The sequence below is a fragment of the Tinamus guttatus genome, unplaced genomic scaffold (genome assembly GCF_059628265.1).
Source record: "Tinamus guttatus ecotype Peru unplaced genomic scaffold, ASM5962826v1 Tinamus_guttatus_pri_ptg000355l, whole genome shotgun sequence".
Taxonomy (NCBI): Eukaryota; Metazoa; Chordata; class Aves; order Tinamiformes; family Tinamidae; genus Tinamus; species Tinamus guttatus.
Window position 1 is genome coordinate 2,451,532 of NW_028288889.1, and position 18,833 is coordinate 2,470,364.

Here is an 18,833-nt window from a genome sequence, read left to right on the forward strand (position 1 = left end):
TGGCAACACCTTCTTTTTTGAATTTGTAAATAAATTAACATTCTCTAAAATCCGTATTTTCTTGTGAAGTTTTTGTTATTAGAGAAAAACACTACATCTGCTAAATTGTTGGAAATAAAGAGCTCAAGTACCTGAATTGCCAGCATCCACAATCTTTTGAAGATGTTTCTTTTTATTTGTTTATTTATTTTTATTTAAGCGACATACTGTACTGGTATCTGGTTTCCTGTGGAATATTGAAAGGAATTATAGATTATGACATATTTTAAGCAAATAGAGGGTTTCATGCAAAAAGAATGTAAAGAGGAGAATGCGTGGTCAACTTATAGACACATTGAAACAAAATTTTTAGTAAGATACAAACAAGATTGTATCTTGAAATGAGACTTCCAAGACCGACAAATGTACTTTAGGCTTTAGCTATTGCATTTACTCCTTTGACACAAAACGGAATCTGCAAGTCATGGCATGTTAGACGTATTGCCTGTGAGAAACTTGAGGACTGTGGAGAAAGCCAATCCTCCAAGCTGCTTCAGATGAATGCTGAATAGCAGTCGCAAAGGAAAAACAATAAGTGGAGACATCAGGAAATTGCAGCTTTTAAAAGTTTTTGTGAAAATCAAACCTGACCTCTTTGGTCTTTTTTTTTACCCTTGCAGATAGTATTGTGTATTGGTTCAGACTCAATTCTGCTGCCATAAATTTCAGTTTGGATATACATAGGATACATTTGTTTTGTTGTCTATTTCTACTCCTACCCAATAATGCTGCACATAAAAACAACAGAGCTTTATTTCTCAAACAGAACAAAAATCTCTTTTTTCACTTCTCTCTGAAGTATACACGTATAACAGTCATCTCAACTGGAAGGGAAAACATTGGGAACTACAATAAAGGAAGACAAAATCAGTGCTCTGCACTAGCTTATATGACTAGATCAAATAAGTTTTCTTTTTTGTTTGTTGCTGTTGTTTTTGTTCTTCTTGTTTGCAATCATTGCTTTTCAGCAAACTCTGTGTATCAATGTTTGTATAAGGTTGCTTTTTTCACAGATTTCAAACACTATTATACCTGATTAACTTGTTACAAAACACACAGAAGCAATTGTCTGTACTTCCACAGCGACACTTCTTCTTTGAGCCTTATACAATTTCTTTTCAGCACAATGTGACAGTGATGACCAGAGTGCTCGCTTGGTACCTTCTGAATATGAAACACCTCAGAACAAATGCCTCATCATGCACATGTGCAGTCAACTAGAACTAAACCCCAGGAGAGAGACTGCCTGTGGAGGCTCTTATGATTATACTGGATCTTGCTTGAGAGGATTTTTAATTTCACTATTAGGTGTGACGTGGAGTCACTTCTGCCTAAGAGACATTTTTGGAAAGTCAGTCTCCTGACAGTCAGGTTTCTGCACTGAATGCACTGAAGGCCACAAGGGAAAGCTGCCTTAGCACCCATGAGGCAGCTGAAGGTTCCTGCAAGAGTGGCCAACAGCCGCCCTCATATAGAATAATCTGTTTGCCAGACATCCAAACTGGCATGTGAACCTCTCTCAGCATAGCCTCTTGGATTCTTTTTCTAAAAACAAGTTTTTGTTTATTTGGGGTTTTTTCTTGGTCTCCAGAAGAAATCAGGAATCTCACTTCAGGGAATGTCATGTGACCAGATGCAACAGCTCTTGACAGAAAAGAGACTCATCTTGGTCCCTCTTCTTATCTTGGTGATACGTTAAAACCACCAGGAGAAATTGAGCAAAGGTCTGTTCTAACTTATTACTACAAGGCTCAGACCAAGGGAAATGCATGAGCATAGGACTGTGTTTTTATTTATTTGAAGGCTCTGAACTAGGTTTGGAAACTAAAGCATTAATTCCGAAAAGAGAATATTGTTCTTTCACAGATGTTTTTACATACTTTACTTCTGGAAGAAAGAGGTAAGTCTACATAATCTACTTTTGCTAGACAGTTGTCATTACCCATTCAAGCTATTTTTTAGTACATTCAGGTGTGTCTCCGTTGTAGTTGCATTACATAACAGTGCTGTAAGAACTGTTATGTTTTTTTTCTGCTTTCTTCAACAAGTGCAGACATGCATTTATGTATATACTTTTGTTGTATGCCCTTACAGCCTAATTCTGCCTTCAGCTGAATTTTTGACAGTGATCTCAAATGAATTAGAACATCATCCTTATTTCCACCTTCTGGTGCTATTTTTGTGCAATGCTGAATTTTCAATAATCCCATAATCAGTGGACATCATTTACTTTCTCTCTGTAGTTCACATACTTTCTGTCTCTCTGTGGCTGTATGGTAATATCTCAATCTGTTGAGATATGTTTTTGTGTTTTTCATGTCCTACATTTACTTCTTCTTTTTTTCTTCTTGCTTTTCACTATTTTTGTCTTTCTTTTTTAACCTCTTTTCACTGATTCCTTCAATGATTTTCAAAATATTACATTGACTTACCAGAAAATCCCTGCAGGATTTCATTCGCTCACAGTATCATGGGAGCTACTGTTCATGCTGAATTCATGTCACTTGAGAATGTATGGCAGAATAAACAAGATGCTGAAGGATGCATGTGGAACGATTGAAAGTAATATCTAATTTTAGTCTGATACTGTCAAACATTGGCTAATTGTACATCCATGAATAAGGGAAGAACTCTAGACATGAAATCCCCAAACTCTTTAAGGTCAATGGTGGAACTCTGATTGCAGTGAGCTCACATATCAACTATGTAATAGGGATATTTAGGTAGTTTTATAACAAAATTCATAAAAAGGAAGAGAAAGCCTAGAAACAAACTATTTCCCACCTCCCCTCCCCACCCCACTTTGGGAAATTCTTTTAAAAGCTTCATTTCCCCTAGTATTTCCTCCATAAAATTCAAGAGGCTGCCATTATAACAACCAGCCTCTAGATTGTTTGGGCATGGACCAGTCCAGAATACAAAGAATTATGTGCAGAATGGTCATGTGAAAGTAGTTCACTCCTACTGTGTCAGCATGTTGTATTTGTTCAGACCTCTAGGTTTTCTTCTTGGAGTGTCCTGGTTCAAGATGGATCAGAGGATTATCAGAAAATAAATATCATAAAATACCTAGAAAGACTTCCAGTAAGAGAGTATGATTTTTTGAGGCATTCTGTGATCAGACTTACAAATACTGCTAAAAATAGAAAGGAAGTAGTCTGAAAGATAAGACAGATAATTCAGAGATAAAGGAGGCCATACTTTCGTACATTTTCAGGAAAAACAAAGTCATTTTCTTTCTTTAATCCCCCCAGTATGTATGTTTATTTTGCATCTTCAAATTTTTAGAAGCTCAAATCAAAATTTTCTTTATGTCAAAGAAATCTCATGAATTATGTCAAGAAACATTTTTCTTGTCTGGGAGTGAAAATGTAAGCACTTAGAATGTAATCACCAGAATTGAATATTCAGAGTGTTATTTCTTCAGCTTCTCAAGGTGATGCAAGCAGGAATGAGGCAATTGCTGATGAGAAATAATACTGTACATGAGCAGCATTCCATGGCTTATACATAAAAGGTGAACAACTTATATGCTAAATAAAGTTATCTTGGCAACTAGGCATTTCAGTGAAAACTGGGGCAGAAGAAGGGACTGCTGTCAGTTTACAGAGTGGAAACTGAGTTATAGAGTGGAACTTGTCAGACCACTTAATAAAACAAAATTCTCATAGGTTAAGTTATAAGTGGAAATTCACCTTTAGAGTGAGAAGGAAGACCTAACAAGAAGCAACCAAGAAGTTCATGTATTTTCTCTTCCCATTTTGTTCCCCAAATGAAGCAGATTGTAACATACCTTCATTTCTCTTCCTCATTTCTCTTAATTTCTTCTTCTTTGTGGCAGTGAGGGAAGACATGCAACTTTGCGATATGTGGAGCTGTATGACTGGATGCTACAAACGGAAGAGTGGATGATACAGTTCACGTACTGAAGAGCAGTTCAGAACAGGTTCTATGTTTCAGCCTATATTTTAAATATTTCCCAATATGATCCAAAATGTTAAGCTAGTCCCTAGTTTTCTATCTGTAGCAATATCGAAAAACTGTATGCAGGGATTTTCACTTCTGTACAACATCAGAGATGATCTTTGGTTTAATTTGCAATTACCATAATTTGGTAGATTACACTTTAGCCAATGACAAGGAAAGCTCTACTGAATGTTCAATAACCCATGTTGCTAAAAGCTTGAATGAGGTCTTGGACAAGATATTACATTTGGGAAGGCTGTAAGGCTGTACCATCTCTCTGTGTGGTGCCCTTTGCAGCTTTCCAGGCCTTACACACAACATGAATTCAAGCTCTTGCTGGTAGCTGGAATTTTTTCACTGACATTTTCATACATTTATAAACTCCTCTATGAAAGTCTTATCTGAACAAAGATAGTCTAATGACTATATTTTTGGCCTTAGGAAGTTCTGTAAAGTAGCAAGCTATTATCCCTTACTACAGTTGGTGCTATTGAGGCAAAAAGAAAAAAAAAAAAAAAAAAAAAAAAAAGAAGCAGCTCTAGGCCCCCAGGTTGGAAGCACTAGGCTCCCAGGTCTATGGTCTGCAACCTTTACTCCCATGCCCTGAGTGAATCCAGCCACTGGCTGGCTTTCAAATGGTCTTTTCCAGTGACATCTGGTCTCCTTCCTAGAACAAAAAAAACTGATAGGTTTGTAAGGGATCTCTTCAAACAGCACCCGGCTTCCATAGCATGAAATCTCTATTGAAAATTGATAAAAGTCTATTTTAAAACTAGCTCAATGCATTATCTTCAGTACAAATGAGAAACTGTTTCAGAATATCTCTTCTCTGGTGATCACAATTTTTCCTCTATTTCACAGCTGCATTTACTCATGCTCAATTTATAACCATCTCAAAATTTAGTCAGATGAGACTCATTCTCTCTGTTTAACTACCATCTTATTCTAGTTGGCAAGATCACTTGTTTTTAGTTGAGGTTTAGTTTTTATGTCCATTGCACTGCTCTGTCTACCCTTTGATTCACTCTTTAAGATTATCTAATTTATTTTCTATGATGTCACAATTTTTCTCCGTTGTCAATGATTCCACATTTTGTGTAATCAATAAATGTAATTAAGCCTTGCATCTTGTGTATAAAGTTGATTTAGAGAGAAGATTGCAGAAATGCAGTACTTACTTAGGGTAGTCTATGACAAACTTAACCCAGTCTAATGCTTTTTTTTTTTTTTTAATCTATTCCTGAATCCCCTTTGGCCATTTCGTCCATGAGCTACAGTTTTGAATATTCTACTTACCTAAAACTTTTCCATCTAGTATCTTATCAAACATTCACAAACCTCTTAGAGATTATATTGCCACAATTATCTGGTGTAGAAATTACTTTCCTATTAATAAACGTATCAAGTCCAGTTAGCATTAACTTTTTAAACAATTAATAAATTGCAATTTACAATTTGTCTTTGTTATCAAAGCAAAATTTTATTTTGTTTTACACAATATCTTCTCCTCCTTTTTTTCTTCAGAATGTGAAATCTTGCATATCATAACAATAAAATTCTTGAATCTGTCAAACCAAGTCATTTTTTTTGCACATTACATTTTGTCTTCTACAGTCAGTTGTAATCTAGATAGACTTATGAAAACTCCTTTTGCTGGATCTTTCCAAAAGAACTATTTTGGAATTCTGGGATGAAGAAGCTGAGGACTCGCTGGTCCAAGAGTATAAAAGATGTCTCATATTCCTCTGTCTGTATTAATTATCTCTCCATCTGCTTCAATGAAAACAATTCTAGAGAAAGCAGGATATCCCTGTGGTATAGATACCTGTTTGTTGATCTTCTGTCTCACATCTCATCTAACTTGTAAACCTGAAGATCTGGTGAATTATTGAGCCTAATGTGTTCAGTGTCCAGTTAAATGAAAACACCTAAAAAGGTACATTCCTTTTCTTAGCACCATAAGATGAAGAATGACACTAAAATAAAATTCTTAGAAACCAAGACACCATCAAGAAGCTTGAGGTATTCACTCACTTGGAAGAAACGTGATGCCCGGGCAAAATTCAATTGCAGTTTTTTATGCAGAAAAAAACTCTCCATTTTATTAAACTCTTTATGTTATGCTGGATTACCATCTTGCCTGCCTTTATATTAACAACAGAGATGTTCAATTAATTCAGTATTTTAAAACTCTTTCTGATTCTGCATAAGGAAAACTCAGCAATTTGTTGTACAAAGATGCTGAGTCAGCTAGAAATTGATTCCAAGCTTGCCTAGAAAAAAACATGTAGCAAATGGATCCAGAGCCTAAGTGAATAAATAATGTCCAAGAAAGAAGTATTACTAAGAAAAACAGAAAGCCTATAGGGAATGGCACAATGTCCCTCTAATCTTGCTGGGATAACAGACACAATGTGATATATCATGCACAGTGGGAAGGCAGGTTTTCAAAATGAATGCTGCTTGGAAGAGATTAATTTGTAGGCAAACGAGGCAACGTAGCCTTAGGAGAACCCTCATGATTAAGTAGGGAGTACCTTTAAAATGCTGGCATTGTAAAACATTTGCATGATTTGCTCTTTGTTTCTTTCTGAAACTGGGTAAAAGGACTGAATCCTGAAAGTCTGTCTCCCTCCCACTGAAGCCAATCGGTATTTTGCATGATCATAAGAGAGTAAAATTTTATCCATTGGTGGAAATTAATCTGAACTTAGTAGCATGCAATGTAACATTTGTTTTAAATTACAGAATTTTAGAAAGACAGGTGAGCACCAGTGGATTTCCGTGTAATGATGTGGGCTGTTGCTATAGACATCTCAATAGCAAATGTAAGTGTAGGGACCTGGATCAAGAAGCAGTCTGGACACAATCCTGCTCCACTGTCTTACTGCATGATATCAGCATAGTCAGGAATAAAATGTTTTTAGGAGTGCACTGCAACTACAGCTACCAACAGCTGCAGTGGTCTTGTACGTGGGAAAGCACTGGCCACTCTTGCCCTTGAAAAAAATCTTTCACCAAATGTGTGGGATCCCAAAATGCAGTGCATGGGATTCTTCTGACAAATGTAGGCTTCAGTGCTCGTAATCGTCTGCACTGAAAGAGTCATCCTATGCTCCATTTGTAGTTAGAGAGAATCAGCCACTTCTGGACACAATGACTCTCACCCTGAGTCCAAAAAAGGTTAGCGAATCACTCTCCAAAAAGGCTTGCTTTTCTCCACCAACTATGAAAAGAGTTCAGCTTTGTTATAAAACTGCATCACACACCTCTGAAATTAAGTACAACGCATCCTACCCCTGGTGTCCAACTTTTTTTTGCAGTCTGTGTTTATGGGAAATAGTAATATTACAGAATATTACAGAACATTACATTTGGAATGCTTTTATTTATTTATTCCTGAACATATTTTAAGTATACCTCTTAGCAGAGAACAAGTCTACCATTACTTGTAACAAGAGTGTGACAAGCCTTCTCTCATTAGCAACAAAGAGCAAAAGCCACTAAAAACGCTCCGTAAGATCTAGCCGCAGTGTGGTAGCAAGTGAGAGACTGTTTGTAGCTGTAATACTTGTCTATGAGTAGTTATAAATGTTAGTTCTACAAAGTAGTATAAAACCAATTTTTACATTATCAATTATATTCATCTTTTCCTCAGCCTTCCATGTTCTGAGTTGTCATAGACTTAAGATATTTATAAAGAGTATCAATTAGGAAGAGAAGCCAACAGAGAAACTGAAGAGCAAACAAAATTTTTATGCGTGACTTAAATTGAAAGGTCACAGAAATTATTCTGAACTCTCTTGCCTATAGAAAACATACTCACTAATATTTATACTTTGACTCTTAACATCTGAGATATTTCCTGGCAGACAACTCCACTTGCACAGACAGAGTTATTGTCACAGGAATCAGAATAGAAGGTTAGAATTAGTTCTCTGCATTAACTTTCTGTTCAGAAAATAAAAGGCTCGAGTTTTGTTTTAAGTTGGTAACAACAAGGTTATTATTCAAATGCCAAAAAGAAACCCTCTAGAGATGACCTAGGATTTATTTACTTCGACATTTTAATTAATTCTCCTCAGAATGAACAAATCACAAAGCAAAACAGTTGAGAACTTATTAATATTCTGCAAGAATATAGTCTCTTTTTCTACAATTTGCACTTTGTTTATTATTTTTTAAGATAGTCTATAATAATGTCCAAGATCAGACAACTTTTCACAAATGCATCATCTGCATTTTCTCTCTCTTTTTTTTTTTTTTTTCTTTTCCTTTCTTTTATGACAAAAAAGAAACACTGAAAAGTCTGGGAAAAGCCTTAGACTATCAGGTGGTCTTTTCCTCTACTTCTCATTTTCTACAAAACTAGATTCCATGTTTAAGATATGAATGTTAATAAGCAAAATTACATTCATTTTTTGGTTGACAAATTTCCATCAACTATTTTAAAATCTTTTTCTGGTTAGCTCCAAGATGAAAAAAATAGTAGAGAATCAAGTCCACATTTTCTCGCTTCCAGTGGCTATCTCAATGCTTTCAAGACTTATTGATAGCTGTTTCCATAGCTTTTATAGCTTAATAGAGGCTTGTTTTCTGAGCACTCCTGCTTTGACTTATTTTTGCTTATGTAAAAATAAGTCAAATAGCTCTTCTTCAACTCTAATAAAAATGATGCTAACTGGTTAAATACATTGCAATATATCCTATATCTGAACCAGAGTATAACTCCCAGTGACCATAAATAGCTGCCGTTATTATATTTATAGATTGCTTTGAGATATCTCCATGATCCCATTCAGTGGCGACTAATGGGCTATTATGATACCCACAATGAAGCAAAACTGTTTGAAATTACCACACAAATTCAATATATTCTGCTTTGAAATGTTTGAAATAACATTCATGGCCATTTTGCAGGAAATATGCTTTATTTATTTATTCTAGATATCTTTTGTGACTGCAGAGTAGATGCATTTATTTCTCAAATGTTATGAGATACAGTAAAGTTCATGGCTAAGCTGTCAGTAATCTTCAGTAATATAACCTCATGTACTGTGTAATGCTGTTATGATAGTGACAAAACCTGTTTAAAGGCTTGGCCAGAACCATGACTTGTGGATTCTTTGACAGTGAAATCCTTTGAACACAGCAGCCACATTTTTGTTGTGGAGACAGCAGGACGCATTTATAGAGAAGTCTCAGTAAAGTGAAATCTGGTAGCAGAAGGATAAGAGAACAAATTCCGAGAAAAAATTACTTTAAAGAATTGTCAAGATTAGCTCTTGATAATGGAAATGAAAGTGATCTCTGAGGATCTGTGTCTTTTGTGGAAGAGCTCCTATTGTGTTCATGTAGTTTTAGTTGGGCTATGGTGGGGGAAGATATTCTATATCATCTCTCTCAGCAATGGTCTGCAAAACTGTTCCCAGTTCACCTGTCTTTTGATGCCTTTTCTCATAAAATATAATTTTATGGCCTTTCCATAATATGATGAAATTCCAGCTATAAGAAATGTGCTGGAATTCATAAATGAAAAGAGAAGGAGCTTGTTCTATCATGATCAGTAAAAAAAGCAATGTTTTATTATTTTTATTGTTATTATCATCTTTATTATTATAAAGGAGAAAAATAGGCAAGTTTTAAGTGTACCCTTCTTAAAGTGAATAATACGCCTTCTCTGAATTTCTCATCACTGCCCTTCCTATACCTACTTGTTTTTTTCTTTTCTTTTTCTGGTGCATTTTTTGCTGGTTTATTCATATTTAAGGCTTTTTTAGAATTACCTATGTTCTCTTTATTTCCACACTGTTGCATGTCCACGACATTGTTGTCTAAAAAAGACTCCTACTCTTATCTGAAAACCTTACATCTCTTACCTGTTCAGTCCACCATAATCTAGTACTAGCACAGCACAGAAAAGGTTGGCTTTCCGCTCTGTTCATCTTAAATCTCTCTCACATTATGCAATGGACTACAAAAATAGGACAAGCAGAATATTAACAGTCCAAAAATCCTATGTTATCATAATTGATAACACAAGACAAACCATTTAGTCTCTAATGTTAGCAGATCAAGCCAAACCGAGTTGATATTTCTACTCTCCCATCTTTGGTAGCCTCTTCTAATTGAATTAGATCAAGGCAGCAGGGGAATAGCAGAGGGCTGACAGCAGAGGCCTGTCACAGATGGAGTGAGACACAATTGTGTAAGTACACAGACAACCTTAAACTGAACTTCATCATCATTTCTGTGTATAGCATGCTCCTGTCTTGAAATCAAAATACCACTCCAGCTCTTCAGAGAACAGTAATCTGAAGCATAAAGAGGAAGATACAGGAAGAGAAGACATTATGCTTGACCAAATTCCTGTAAAGTACAGCTTTCCAGTACTTTGATCTCACAGCCCAGGTGAATATGCAGGGTAGATAAAAGTCTCTGCAGACAGACATACCATGTTAACACGTACCTGATATCACATATAAAGTTTACGGGTGATTATGTAGTTCCATGTCCATTTTATGACCAATGAGGACAAGATTTTATCATGCTCCTACTTGCAGGAGTAGAGCATCTCCGACTTTTCTTTTTTTTTTTACTCTAAAACCTCCACTGCAGTAAATGGGAAAATATAAATAAGCATTGTTTGCAGTCATACAATGAAAATATGTTAACTTTAATTTTACAGGCTGTTTTACTCAAAATGCATATTTTTATGTGAATTGCATCAACTTTGCAAAGGATCGTCAATTATTCCTGCATTATCTTTAATGGCATAGACCAAAGTGTGCTCATTGAAAGACTACTATTTGCATGTTAAAAGGAGTGATGGAATAAAATGAGCCATTCACTACACTTGATTCACTTCTTACCAAAATGGGAAATACAGTCTTTGAATGGCTGCCTAATTTCAAAAGAGCATGCAATTATTTGAGATAATAAACATCCATGGAGAGAGTGTAGTAGCACAGTCTCATCGAACAGGACAATGTGCTGTTGATTTTTGACCTTCTAACGCTCCAAACTAACAGAAATTTTCTAAGTGATCTTTTATGCTGCAATTGCCATTTTGTGTCAGTTGCTGATTATTTTGGCTGTGTGAGCCCACACAAGCACTCCTAATGTAAGCTTTTCACCTGAGCAAGTGATTCATGGACCTCTGCACACACACACACACACAGAGTAGTAATCCTTTACTAATATTCAAAGAATGAGATCTTAACCGTGCTGCAGATTACATATCTCCCTTTTCATCCAAGAGCTCACTGTTTTTGTTTAAGAAAAACCTTTTGATATTGGAGAAAAATCTAAGGAATTGAAGAATATTTTTCAGACAAAAGGAAAATCATACCTTAAAGATCAGGAAAAAAAAAAAAAGGATTAATTTCTCCCTACTAGACTATTTTATCTATTTAGAAGAAAGGTATCTCTTTTCCAGTGTGAATAAAATCTAATGGTAAATGTACAGTACTCTAAAAATGTGTATTATTTACCTTGACTTCGTCTTCACTATACACATGAAAAATTCAGTCTTTCAACTTCTGGCCTCTAGAGACTTTTTAATCATTAATGAATTGCTTTCAAAGGCCTATCACACTAATTCTCTGAGGCAAAGAGGGTATGGGATGGAGAATTTAAATCAGGCATCTGACAGATTTGAGGAGGCAATTTAAATTTGAATGGTGGGATTCCTGCTGCCCCAACCTCTCTGACAGACACCAGCTTCCCCATCTCCTCCCCTGAGAGGTATTTAATCCAGTTGTTTATCAGGCTGAAAGGAGTTGACACACAGGAGGATCACCAATCCCTGACTGGGGTCTGCAGCCTCTGCTAGAGAGGACGGTGGGGGGTCAGTAACTCTGATTTTAATCTTTCTCCAGAAAACTGTCAGATCATTTGACTGTAGAGCCAAACAAGAATCATGAACAGCCTTTGCTTTTATGTAGTTAGTTACAGAGTGGAATTCCTCTGCTGCTAGAAGCCAGGTTGCCTTCCTGGGGAGCTAATGAGGAGTTTCACTTTCCTGCATATCGGTTAATCACAGGTCAGCTTACTAACTGCCATGCCAGACAGCTTTGTTCCTTCACTATAAATAAATAAATCTAAATAATTAAAAGACCATCATTCAGATGAACACAATGAGCTTATTAGTGCTAATGGCCCAGAATTTTTATTAGGAAGAAAGGAATCTAAAAAAGACAATAAAAATATTCATTGTGTTTTCAATCAAGTTAGATAATTCTTTACTGTTTTGGAACTTAAATTTATAAAAGATTTTTTATATATATTTTTTTGATTTACAATATACGAGACCATAAGCTTACCATAACCCACTATTCCTGTAATCATCTCCTCTCCACAGAGGTTCAGCTGCCTGTAGCCAACAGTCCAAAAGTCTACATGATTACAGTTGTGTAGTCTTGGTTAAGACTGCAGAGAAAATTGCAAAGTTGTGAGAAGAAGCAGTGAGAATATTGTAGTGCCATGCAAGATAAGAGGGGTAAATTGCAAGGCAGAGGTGGAATTATTGAGATGGGTACATTTAGCACCTCATGGGTTTGTGAGGAAAATCACCAGCATAAAATATATAAAAATCTGAGGGGAAAAAAAAAAAAAAAAAAACTTGGAAAGACAAATTCAGCACCGTCAGGGATCCATTGTAGAGAGCAGCAGAAGCCGACCCTTTCCCACTCAACTGATACTTTCTCACTGGTCAAAGCTCTTCAGGTGATCTTAGCTCTTGGGGTTTCAAAGGTCTTAGAATGGTGAGCACATTAATGCTTAGCCTTGCTATCTTTGTGTGTTAATGAACAACTAACTGCTTTAATTTTAAGGTCTGTCTGCTTGCAGATTCTTTTTGCACTCTGCTGGAGGTCCCAGAATGAAGTTACACAGAGAGGGATGGTAATATGTAACGAAATGTGTACACTATAGCCATTTGAAAACCAATGTAAATTTTCAAATATTTTACATTATATATTTAATCCACAAGCTGAAACAACTAACAGCCTGTATATATATTCACCATATGATATGACTTACATTCACTACATCTTCTACATTTGTTACAGCTTTTCTGATCTACTCATCTTGGGCAACTCTGGCTATATCTGCTATTATATTTTATGCTTGTGTTACATGGGGAATCTTCTATTTGACAAGGCAGACATGAGGGATGGGGCAGCTGTTTTTATAGATGTGGAAGAAGAAGGAAAGGGAAAGGGGTATGGCATATTCATGAGAGAAAAGGGAACACCAAAAAAAAAGTAGGTTTTCTTTTATCCTAGAGAAAAATCAAACTGGAGGAGTATTTAAGTTAAATGAAAACATACAAGTCCATAGAACCAGACAGAATACATCCAAGAGTGCTGAAGGAGATCACCAGTGTTATAGTGAGGCTGCTTTCTTATCATTTCTCAAAGGCCAAAGGTCAAAGACTAGAAAAAGGCAGATGTTATACCTGTCTTCAAGGATGGTAAGAAGGACCACTCAGGGCAGAGCCGTCCAGTCAGTCTCACCTCAGCCCCAGGGAAGGTGATGGAGCAAACTTTCCTGGAATCAATTCCAAGCAATCAAAGGACCAGAAAGTGAGCAGGAGCAACCTACATAGATTTACCAAAAGCAAATTATGATTGATCAGCCTGATTGCTTTTTACAGTGATAAGACTGGATTTGTGAACAAGGAGTGAGCAGTAGATGCCATTAGCCTTGGCAGTAGTAAAGCTTTCAACCCAGTCTCCCATAGCAGATTGCATGAGTTGCACTACAACAGTAACTTGCATGGGCCATGAGGCTCAAAGACCAGTAGGCAGTGATTCAGAGTCTGTCTCGTGGCTATTTGAGAGCGACATTCCTCAGGTGTCTGCGTATGTAAAGTCTTAATGAACAATCTGGACAATGTAACAGAATGCTCTTTCAGTGAGTTCCTGGATGAGCCAAGCTGGACGAAGACATTAATGTGCTGGAGGGCTGATATTCAAAGGTCTTGGCAAATTGAGGCTCACAGAAAATTCCTGACCTTCAACAAAGTTAAAGCCTTACATCTGGGGTGAACTAACCTCATCCACCAGTATGGGCTGGAGTCCGATTGGATAGAAAGCACCTCTGCTGCAACAGACTTGGGTATCCTTAGGAGAACAAGCTGAGTATTGAGTCAGTACAATACCCATGTGGCAATGAAGACCACTCACATACTGGCTTGTATTAGCAAAAATATAACCAGGAGGTCAAGGGAAGTGACTACTGCACTCGTAGCCCACATCTGGGGTACTATGTCCGGGTTTGATCCCTCAAAAGACATTGAAAAATTTAAACAAATCCCATCAAGATTTTCAGGGAACTGGCAGAAAGGCTGAGGGACCAGGTTAGTCCATTTGGATCAAAGAGACTATAAGAGAACCCAATTGAAATTCAATTCCTGATAAACAATTTCTGGAAATTAGAAGTGGTCTGTTTTCTTCCTAATATTTAGTAGAATGCTTACCTGATTCACTAAGTAGGAAAAAAAATGTTGATACTGTTCTGACATGGCACCTTATTTTTCAAAATGATCTTGTTATACTTCTGATTTGACATTGGATTTTTAAAAATAATTTCTCTAAAACTTAAGTAGAAACACACCCCTCAGAGCAGCTCACAGTATGATCTGGCTATAAATCATTATCATGCAATATGCAAGTATCAGTGAGAGACTCAGATTAAGAATGGCAAATTACTTACATAAGAATAAAGTCATAGGATTGTCCATGTCAAAACAGTGAAAAAATTAAGCAAAATACATAAATTATTTAAAGACAAAAAGGAACAACAAGCTCCAGCATTGGTCCACTCTGTACTGAGGATACATCAGGCTTGGATTTAAGAGCAATATCCAAATGGTTCCTTCTACAGCAGCTATTGTCACCACAATATATTTCCCTTCATGACAGGTAAATTATGTTTCTGTTAAATATTTTAAAAGGCTTCATGAATGAGACAGCTACCACTATTATAATACAATATATATATTCAAATAGCTAACTGAAAATCTAGGCAATATTAGAACAAATTTGATTTATTTTTATACATCATATATTTGATATTGATAGAGATGCTTTTCCTGATATTTTCCACTCTACTTACCCTTTTTAATCCAGCGCTAAATAAGTACAGGTCATAAATTTATGGACTATTGCACTTGAGATTCATATCCAATGAAATAATCCCCCAGAATACTATTTATCAAGGACCAGTCAAAAACTATCCAGAGATTTTGGTTCTCTGCACATCAGAAATACAGTAGGGGTTTCTTGGAACTGTGGTCAAAAAGCTTGACTTAATTATTCCATTATAGAAATTGCATTACATCACAGGGAACTTATTGTCATTACCTGTTTCAGAAGAAGTGCTGCCACTAGGATTTTCTGAGAAAAAGTCAGACCATTGCAGAGGTGGATATATTGTAAGAAATTCAGTGAAGGCTGTATTTTTTGAAAGAAATACTTCAAAGGTGTGATGAACCATTATTCATGAATATGTGAAGTGCTGTAAAACTTTTCCTCACCTGCTGGGCTTTCCACACTAGAATCCTTACCCTTTTCTTGTGTAAAAGGTGTCCTTTTTTGAAACCAGCCTGCCATTATATACAGGCTTAATCTCCATGGTAACATGTTCATTGAGGAAACAGATTCTTAGGAAGGGCAGGAGTCAGACTGGACGTTATCCTGTCCTGCACATAGACTGAAGGCAGGACACAGGTGGGACATAATGAGGTGGAACTGGAAAGGACTCCCAAATTCCCAAGTCTATAAAGAGAGTGATCAGGAACAGAGGAGTAGCTACTGACGACAAACATGACCTCACCCATATGACTGCCTGGATGGCATCGCTAGGAGAACACATCTTTTTAGGCCTCTCAGCAGGCAGAAATCAGCCAGGCATGGAGCCAATAAGAATAAAACTGAGCCTGAGCTGGGGAACAGGCTTTATCTGGTAGCTGGAAATGAAAGGCAAAGAAGAGTAAGGCAAAAGAACACAAAGAACCAAGAAAGTAGTAACGTTTATTTGAGGAAACACTGAAGCATTAGTTTAGGAGATCATGAGGGCAAATAAGAGTATTTCAGGGTGGAGAGCAATTGTACCTGGAGTCAGGAGAGTGAGGAAGCTGGTCCATTTAGTATAGACTAAGGCAGTGTACATATTAACATACCACATGCTTATTAGAACAGCTATGACTCCTTAAGCCTTTTAAAAACTTTTTTTTTTCTACTTGGAGGCATACTGAGTAGGCCTATCCCAAATGACCAGTTTGCTACTGACATAAGAAAGCATCCTCAATCTTGCAGATTGAGAATCTGAGAGAACCTCTGTCTCACAGGAATAAGCATTCACCAAGCACAATGCTAGCACAATGCTAGCAGCTAATCTGAGAAGTCGAAAGACTCATGCAGAATAAATTAAATACATTCCACCAAAAAGTCAAATTTCAAAGCATGAAATAAAACATTTTCTTTTCAAAGCCAGAGATTTAGTAGGAGAGAATAGCAGCATGAAGAACCCATTATATCAATACTCGTATTTCCTAAAGATTGTTCACAGGTTAAGGAAAGCATCAGAGGAGTGTATTATAAAGCACCAAAATAGAATAAGTAAAAAAAAAAAAAAAAAAGTGTAACTACACTATTATTTACAAAGCTGAGAGGAGGATTTTTACTGTAATCATGCGTTATGGCTAATGGTGCAGACAAGAAACGTTCCATTCGTAGGTCACTGTACCAAGTGAAAATAAAAAGTTTAAAGGGCTTAGCTTTATTTTATGAGCACATTCATATAAAAGTCATAGAAAGATGACTTTTAAATAATCTGTGTGTTTGATTGCTTGTTGTAAAGATATATAGGTATTGTAGATAATATCATTATTTACCATTGACATGAGACAAATCAAACAGAAATTTTCAATTAATATCTACTGTTTTGTAGCCAAAAATGTATTTATTCCTTCAGGGCACAATGAAAGACAGATTTTTGATTTCCAAATTCAATATATAGCTCAAAACTAGTATATATTTTTCATTTACAGTGGGTAAAATCTTCAGGAAATCTGTGTTGTCATCCATTTTCATGTAACATACAAAGAAACCCATAAAATTGTAAAAGACAGACAGACAACAACTTCATTTTGTGTGAGTATTTTGGTAAATATTAGCCAGAAGAAACTGCATAAATACCGTCTCTTAGATACTGATTGCTGCTTTTGGAAACAGAAGAAAATTTTCAACAAACTTATATAAAAATCTCTGAAAGTTAATATTTGCTTAGTTATTCTTTCAGTTTTGTTAAACATTTCCTGGTGTTGACGGAGTTTGCAAGCACTCGGGCCTCTGTATCACCAGAAACTTGAATTCAAACAAAAAATATCATTACAGAGTCTGAAATTATTCTATGTCTCATGAATTCAGGTCAGTCCTCATGCATTAATTTGCATATAAACCACTTGGACTGTGTTGCTAAAATCTTGGCACATATTGTTGCACTGCATTTAAGTAGACCTGTGGCTTGCACAAGTGTTGCTCCTCCATTTTGAATTACTTACCCATTCATCCATGGTGTAAGAAAGTTTGTTTTCTTGAAAAACTGAGTTTGTGAACTCTGTTTATCAGTTCAGCTGCACTGGATAAAGAGGTTTGTGATCCACCTACATCCAGTTTCTCAGCATTGTCTCATCTTTCTAGTGGCAGAATATCTTGTGTGCTCTCTACTTAATGCATTTCCATAAACTTAAAAAAAAAAAAAAAAAAAAAAAAGTTGAAATATCTCATTTAATCGCAGTATGCTGGGACAGGTAACAATGACCAGCTGCTATCAGAGCAAACGCACTCCTGAATCAGTGCATAGAAATAAGATCCATTAGTTCTGTGATGTTATAGCTCGTTTGTTTGAAATGATGATTTACTTAAAATTATGCACACATTCGGAGAAAAAAAAATAAAGTACTGGAACTTATTTGCCAGGTTTAGGCCAGGAAAAAAAAATCCATCTAATGTGTATACACTAAACTACTATAACATCATTACAAGCAGAATAAACAAAGTCCAGATCATCTATATGTACACTGTGAAGTGGTAGTCTATAGAGCCTATGGCTTCCTGTAATGTGTATGACACTATACTGAGGAACTCACACAGCAAAGGAGTATTTGTTTCCTGTGAGGAGGTGATAATTCAAATGCCCCAAACTATCCTTTTATTTGAATACCCATTGCCTTCCATCAGAAAGTAAGCTGTGTTAAGACAGCTTACTAAAGTTGGTCAGAAAAAAAAAATTGGTCAAGACTTCTTTATAGAATATGCAGTAGATAAACGAAATATTCATTCCATTTGCTGGGCAAATTGGTGGCTAGCTCTTCAGACAATTTAACATTATGTGTTTTCTATAAACTCACAACATTGTAGTTCCCTATCAAAGATCCACAAGATTCTGGCCCTGTTGACACTAACACAAGTTCTTTCAGTACTGTATTCTCATTTTAGACTTTCTAAACAAGAACAGATTTATCAAGAATGGCCTCAAGAGATGCTTCAAAAAACATAGCTCTGACTTTTCTAAAGCTACTCTTACAAATTCCTAGAAACTGAAATATTTGGCTTATCACCTTTTGTACTGCAGTGCACTATCCTTAACTATTGAATGCCAAGTGCTTGTTGGGGATGGAAGTATAGGGAGCAAAGGACAAGAGGAATAGCAAAACCTCTGGAAATCACCAATATAATTTAAATCTCTATTTTCATACTTGAATTTATGCTATTTACTAAACAAGTAAACTAAACTTCCCAGTGGAAATGTGTGAGGAA